We start from the raw sequence: 7,972 nt of genomic DNA, 5'->3' as shown, positions 1-7,972 counted from the left end.
TAAGCTTAATATTTTAAAGTTTACTCAGTAATGTGAGGATGATTATTCACTCATAATAATGAGGTAATTCTCATTTTAGATTCAAGTTTGCTAAGTTTCTCCCTTTTCGGACATGATTTCCATAAAAGTTGAGATCCCTAATGTATAGAAATATGTATAGAAATGTGACATAGCAGAATTGCCAGGACTTTTTTTTTTAATTAATAATGGAAGATTTATTTTTGTAATAGAAATATAGAACTACTCATCAGGAGAGATGCCTGAATATTTCACTTTAAGGTTCATAGTTTGGAAATAGAAGTAAATTCTTCTTTTTTTTTTTTTTTTTTTTTTTCTGGCCTAAAAGTTTATTAAAGTTCCTTGCCATTAGCCAAGGGACTTTTCATGTTAGAAAATTGGCTGAGAATGTTATAATTTGGGGGACTTGCTTTTTTTTTTTTTTTTTTTTTTAATTTCCATTTATTTTTTATTTATTTTTTTTTTACATATTTTCTTGATTTTTTTTTATTGCCCCCCTCCCTCCCTCCCACACATCCCCTCCCTCCCCATAGTTTTATGTCCATTGGTTGTACTTATATGCATTTATACAAGTCCTTTGGTTGATCTATTATCTCCCCCTGATATCCCTACCCTCCCCACTGTAATTTGACAGTCTGCCTGTTGCTTTACTTTCTCTATATCTGTCTCTTGGTTCATCAGTTTATAAAGATCTTTATCATCCACCGATGTGTGAGGTCATGTGGTGTTTCTCTTTCGTTGATTGGCTTATTTCACTCAGCATGATGCTCTCCAATTCCATCCAGGTTGCTGCAAATGATGAGAATTCCTTCTTCTTTATGGCAGCATAGTATTCCATTGTGTAGATGTACCATAGTTTTTGGATCCAATCATCTGCTGATGGGCACCTAGGCTGTTTCCAAATTCTGGCTATTGTAGATTGTGCTGCTATGAACATAGGGGTGCATATATCCTTTCTGATTGGTGTTTCTAGTTTCTTGGGATATATTCCTAGAAGTGGGATTACTGGGTCAAATGGGAGTTCCATTTTCAGTTTTTTGAGGAAACTCCACACTGTTCTCCACAGTGGTTGCACCAGTCTGCATTCCCACCAGCAGTGCACGAGGGTTCCTTTTTCTCCGCAACCTCGCCAACACTTGTCATTTGTTGATTTGTTGATGTTGGCCATTCTGACAGGTGTGAGATGGTACCGCATTGTTGTTTTGATTTGCACCTCTCGGATAATTAGTGACTTTGAGCATGTTTTCATGTGCCTTTTGGCCTTCCTTCTGTCTTCTTTTGAAAATATTCTGTTTAGGTCCATTGCCCATTTTTTAATTGGATCATTCATCTTCCTTTTATTTAGTTGTATAAGCTGTCTGTAAATGTTGGAGATTAAACCTTTATCAGTGGTAATATTTGCAAATATGATCTCCCACACCGTGGGCTTTCTTGTTGTTTTATTGATGGTTTCTTTTGCTGTAAAAAAGCTTTTTATTTTGAAGTAGTCCCATTTGTTTATTTTCTCTTTAGCTTCCATTGCCCTAGGGCAATGGAAGTAAATTCTTCTTATAAAACAAAATCAAACACGACTGCAGTCCCAGGGTGCCTCACAGCTCCTGTAACAGCACCCACAGGGACGTGCAGGCATTGGCTTGCCCTTTAGCGCCGAGTCCCTGCCTGAGGAGACCCCCCTGCTGTCCTGTCCCAGACCCTCTCTTCCTCAGAAGGAGGAGATGTCCTTGTCTCGCCCAGTAAATACCCCTTTGCCCGGCGACTGAAAGCTGAACCTACTCTCCAACTCATCGCTCCCAACTCCGCTTGAGGACGATGCAATCCTGATGGTTGACGGACTTCAGCACAGCAGTATCCACCCTCAGCCTGAGGAAAACATTCAACCTTGCAGCAATCTTGATGCTCTGACCAGATCCCTTTAGGATCCATTTTACTGTTTCTTCTCTTCCTTTTTTTTTTCTTCTTCTTTTTTTAGAGTTAGTTTTGTTTAATTTCCAAATTTTCATTTTCTAAATTTTAGTTTACATTCAATATTGTGCGTTTTGTATTAGTTTCAGGTATTCAGACCAGTGGTTGGACAACTATATTCTTTACAGTGTGTCTCCCCCCCCTCCCCCCCCCCCCCCCCAGTATTTTCAGTACCCACCTGTCACCATACGTAATTATTATAATACTAGAGGCCCGGTGCACAGACTCGTGCACCTGTGGGGTCCCTGGGCATGGCCTGCGGGGATTGGGCCGAAACTGGCAGTCCAATGTCCAATGTCTGCCTGTCACTCCTGCCTGCTGCTCCAGCCTCGCTGTGCCTGATCGGGAAAAGCTCATGCCGCAGTAGAGCTCGCCAGTTGTGAGCCCTGCATCTGATGCCTGTTGGTCACCTGAGTGGCACTCCTGCTATGGGAGTGCACTGACCACCATGGGGCAGTTCCTGCATTGAGTGTCTGCCCCTGGTGGTCAGTGTGTGTCATAGCGACCTGTAGAACCGGTCGTTTGGTCAGTTGGTCGCTTACTTAAGCTTTTATATATATAATTGACTATATGCTCTATACTTTACACCCCCATGACTATTTTGTAACTGCCAATCTGTATTTCTCTATCCCTTCACCTTTTCCATCCTCTTCTCTCTGGCCACCACCCGCCTGTTCTCAGTTTTACTGTTTCCTGCCTCTCCCTACCTCCTGCCCTGGCTTTGGCTGCATTTTCCAAAGGCCAGCACTGTGTCTCTTCTTTTCTTTAGAGAACTGCCTTTAGGCTTCTGGAGTCACGCTGTCCCTGTGAATGGAGCCAGCCCTCAGAATCCACAGTTTACCTCCGCACCTCACCTCCACCCATCCTCCTGGGGGCGCTCTCCCTCAGGTCAGGGCTGCCCTGAGTGTGCCTTATGCGCTGGAGCTGCAGACTTAGGCTGGCGCTCCCCTTGGTGAAACTTTTGTCAACAACTACACCCTTGTGTGGCTTCCTCCCCTTCCCTAAATTGCTCCTCCCGATCTTTGCTGGTTCCTCCTGGGAACGAACACTTCTTGACCCAAATTCTTGTCTCTGGGTCTGCTCGTGTGGAACCTGAGCGAGGGTGGAGCATTGATAGATTAGTGCTGCCTCTGTGAAGAGTTTGTGTTATTTGAGCAGCAGACACCCAGCCGTGGGGCAGAGATGGGGGCAGTTAAGGGCTCGACTTCCAGTCACTGGCGATTTTAGACTTAATGGTTACGACTTCAGGCTTTAGTGTCAGAGACCCTGTGGATGTCCCCATTCTGCTGCCCACATGCTTCCTGTGGCCTTGGGCAGCTTGCGTCACCGCTCTGGGTCTGAGCTCTCTCATGTGAGAAAGAGACCTACTCCATGGGACGGTGATGAGGACAAGGAAAGAAGACGCATGAAACGTGTTTAGCACGGTGCTAGTACATGGCAAGGACCCAATGGACACTAGCTCTGGTTCTTGTTTGCCTCAAGCTATGGTGACTTTTTGCCTTGGATCTATCTCGGATTTGTGATCAGGATACTAGTCCCACCACTGCCAGGTGGCCAGTTGTCACTACTCGGTGGAGAGTGGTGTCTTCTGGAGGTACAATTCCCTTCCTTCCTCAGGAACAGGGGAGATAGTGAGACAGTGTTTACCTCATTGTGGCCTCGTGTCCATCAGGTCAGATTGTGTGACACAATGTGGCCAGGGCCAGAGTCAAAGTACTCACACAGCGCTCCGCCAAATGCGGTACTTACTGAGCCTCCCTGTAGGGCTCACCAGTGGCTTCCACAGGCTGATTGGCCTTCGGGCTGAAGAGGGCGATGGCCAAGAGGTGATGTCATACAGCCATTTCCCACACCAGCAGCAAAGAGCAGCTCTCCTGGCATCAGGGATGTGAGGTGTTGCTCCTTTCTGCGGTGGCTCTGTCCCTGGTGGTCCTCGGCTGTGCCTAGTGGCTCCCTCTTACTGCTATGATGGCCTCCGGCTTGGGGGGTATCTGTCCCAGCTTTGGTAGCCGCTGTGTGGAGTTAGTTTGGGGTTTCCAGTGCTCCTGGGCCATCTTGGAATGAGCAGAGCCTCCCAGGGGCTGGTGGTCTGTTGTAGGGAATCTGATGGAATCTTCTCCCCAGAGAGACACAAGCTAGGCCCACATAGACATACACCCCTGGCATGTGGGACGCACACCCTGGTATCAGGGCCTGTGAGCCTGCTCTGTTGTCATTTGCCTTTTGGAGTCCCTGCTCAGTTTTGCCTTCCTTCCCTTTAGGATGCATTTATGGTGCTGATGCCAGTGCAACTCGAGCTTAGAGAGCGATGGGGAGACAGCGATGGCAAGCTCCTCCGTCTGTGATTGGCTGTCCTGGTGGCAACCACATGGATGTTGAGGACAAGACCACGAGCTTCCCTAGTCCTGAGCCTGGGACAGAAGACATTAGGGCTGGAGGAGGGAGAGCGGGGAGAAGGGGAAGAGGAGGTGAGGGAAGAGGAGAGAGTCTGGGAAGGAGGAAGGATAGAAGATGGAGGAGGGGAGGAGAAAACCCTGGAGGAAGGGGGGAGGGGCAGGTGGGAGGCAGGGGCAGAGGGAGCAAGGGTCCCTGACTGGGGGGCATTCAGGACAGGGTGACACGTGAGTGACGCCCGTGACTTAAGAGAGAAGAAGCTGGCGGCCTGAAAGGGAGGGAGACAGAGAGCAGGGCTTTTCAATATGAGCATTCATGTCCTGGTGACAGCAGTCATTTATCATGCCCTGAATGGGAGCGCGGGGCCCCGTGCTGCCGCCAAAGGCCCCTGGTTAAAGTTTTACCTGCGTGTGAAAGGGGCTGCGGCCTGGCCACCGCGGCCCTTCTGAGACTGTGGGGTGGGTGGGGGAGTGGTGGCCCCTGGGGCCCATCTGTTAGGAGTAGAAAGACTTTGGCTTCAGAGGAGGGACCACAGGACAGGATGGTTCTGGGTGTGGGGACCCCTCCAGGCATGCGGGGGCCAGCAAGGGAAGGGGTCTGCCTCACAGAGGGGCATGGAAAGGCCTGCTCCAGGAACCGAGTTAGGAGCCTCTTCTCAAATCAATCTTGCGAGCCTGCCAGGGGGCACGGGATGGGGCATGTGGGGCACACAGATTGGCAAATGATGTCAATGGGGCCCACCTCACATTTAAAAACCATTATGTAGTACTTAACATGTGTCAGACAGCTCTCTCTCTCTCTCTCTCTCTCTCTCTCTCTCTCTCTCTCTCTCCCCCATCTATATAATTAGGGTGATAACCCCTGTTGCTGTCTGAGAATGAAGAGGTTTCCTGGGACACAGGACGTTCAGTGCTAAATCTGGATTGTGCGGGACAAACCGGACAGTTGATGGCCCTAATATTAATTTGTTTGATCTCACAGTCACTCCTGGAAGAGACACAGTGCTTTCCTGCATCACAAACAAGGGCCCTGGCTGGGAGGATGAAGTCATGTACCCAGATGGGAGCTCCCTACCCCTCCGCCTGGCTGCCGGACCCTGGAGGAAACCAGGGTGGCCAGCAGGTTTGAGAACCAGGATAACAGGTCTGATGTGTTCACTGGTCTTTAGGACCCAAGCTTTGAGACAGGGCCTGTCCCCGAAGTCTTGGCCTGTCTGGACCACATGGGACCAGCCATGGGGAGCTAGTCTGTCCTTAAGGTATGCAGTGCCTTTGTCCAGAACATTGTGTTCGTTAAAATATTTTTTTTCTAATTCTCACCTGAGGATATATTTTTATTGAGAGAGGGGGAGAGAGAGAGAGGGAGAGAGAGAGATAGAGATGAGAGAGATATTCGTTGCCTCCCATATGCACCCTGACTGGGGATTGAGCCCACAACCTAGGCATGTGCCCATAAGTGCCTTGATGGGGAATCAAACCTGCAACCTTTTGGTGTACTATTGGACGATGCTCCAACCAACTGAGCCACCGGGCCAGGGCCAGAACATAGTGTTTTTGTCCAGGAACACAGCTAACGATCCTGAGGTCCTTGCCAAAATTCCCAAGCCAATGAGGACCAGAGGATGAGGACAGGGAGGGGACACGTGCATTGAAACTTGAAATCCCAGGAGAGCTGGGAAGATGGGGAGCAGCCCAGGAAGCTTTGCCAAGAGGCCCTGCACCCCAGCCATGGCAGACATGTGGTGACGATGAATGAGCAGGGACAGGGGATCAAGTAGTGATTTTGGGCAGGAGCCACTTTGGCCTGCTTTCCATCCTGGGCTGTGGGACCACTCAGTTGTCCCTGGCCAGGCTCCTTCCAAAGAGAGGGGCTGCTAATCAGATCCTGTGAGTCAAATCTGCTAATAGACTAGAGCCATGGAGAAAAGTGAAATATCCCCAAATTCTCACTTTTGGGGGAACCTGAACTCTTTCTCCTGTGGGCTGTGCTACTGGAGTCTTTCAGTGGAAGTATTTTCTCAAGTTCACACCTGCACTGTGGGCTGAGGTCTTAGTTCTGGGAAAACAAGTGTGTGTGTGTGTGTGTGTGTGTGTGTGTGTGTGTGTGTGTATGTGGTGTGTCAGGGGCAGGTGTCGAGGGGACTGGAACATCTCTTATTTCTGCTGAGAGAGAGCAGCATAGCTAGGAGCATGGAACCATTAGCAGGTTCATTGCTGGCCACTGAGGCCTGGCTGGTCCTGGGCTCCCACCCTGAGCTGTGGCTTCTGTCTCCTGCCATCCCATCTCATCTCCTTCTAGAAGCCCTGGCGTGTTGGCTCATTCTAGCCCTGGCACAGACCCCTCCCCTCTCTGCATGCTGGTGCGACTTTGCTGGGTTAGGTAACCACATTTGGAGACTCATGACGCCACATTGTGACGCCCCAGAGCTGACTGATGGGGGAGGAGTGATGGGAATGCAGAGAGGAAGGCCACTAGGAGGAAGTGTGACCCTTCTTACGGACCAGGTGATGGGGAGTCAGAGAAACACACGATGGAGTAGACTGCAGGGGAGACATCAAGCAGGATTCGGGCCAATGCTGCTTGCCATTTCTTTCTCCCCGATAGAGTCATCTACCCAACACACATTCACGGTCACCTACCGTGTGTGTGTTCTGTGTTAGGCTCAGGGAACACAGGAAAAAGCACACGGTCCTTTCCCCAGGGAGCTTATTCCCAGGCAGGGGGTAGACACGAATCAAGCATGTTACATATTGTTGTTAGTGTGGTGAAGTAGATAAACGTGATACTGAGATAGTGAACATGGGTCGGGGGGGTGGCATGGGGAGAGAAACATGGAAGGCCTCTTGGAGGAGGTGACATGTAAGTGGAGCCTGAAGGATGGACAGGAGCCAGCCAGGGAGGAGTGGGGCAGTGTCCAGGCAGAGGGAACAGCATGCACAAGGCCTCTGAGCTTGTAGTGCTTGAGGAGCTAAAAGACAGCTTGTGAGCTTAGAGCCCCGTGAGAATCACGTGGGGCCTTGAGGGCTGTGCCGAGTCAATGGGCTGGTGGATGGATTATTGTACCAGAGCAGCACCTCTGAGTCTATTACGGGAACTCAGTGTTAGGGTAACAGTAGGTGCCCAATAACCGCGTGTGGGAGAATGAGTGGGGGTATTCCAGGGGAGTTGGGGCAGAGCTGAGGGGCCGTGGGATGTGGAAATGGCCATCTTGGTAGGTGGGGGCAGGGGTGGCACTTCACACCAGCTCTGTCCCCTCAGAGCTGCCCCTGCCACTCTCCCCACACCCATCCTGTCCCTCTGCCTGTCTTCACTGCCGCGGAGGAGCTGAGCAGGGAGCGTGCGAGGGGCCTGCACGTGTGCCTTGCACAGGGGACAGTGAGCGGAGTCCCTCCCGGTTTTCATGCCATTAATTGGTGATCTTCAGAGTCTGAAGTAGCGTTTTCTCTCTCCCATCCCTTATTTCATTAGCCTCAGTTCAATACACACCAGTGCCGCCCGGGCAGCCTGCTCGGATATATTAGGAATTATTTAAATGAGATGGGGATGTATGGGTAGTCACAAATGCAGCCTTCTATTCTGCCCTAATTATGTATCAGAT

Source organism: Pipistrellus hanaki (assembly GCF_964339955.1).
Source record: "Pipistrellus hanaki genome assembly, chromosome: 6".
NCBI classification, from domain to species: Eukaryota; Metazoa; Chordata; class Mammalia; order Chiroptera; family Vespertilionidae; genus Pipistrellus; species Pipistrellus hanaki.
The sequence above is the reverse complement of the archived record's forward strand: the minus strand, read 5'-3'. Positions refer to the sequence as shown.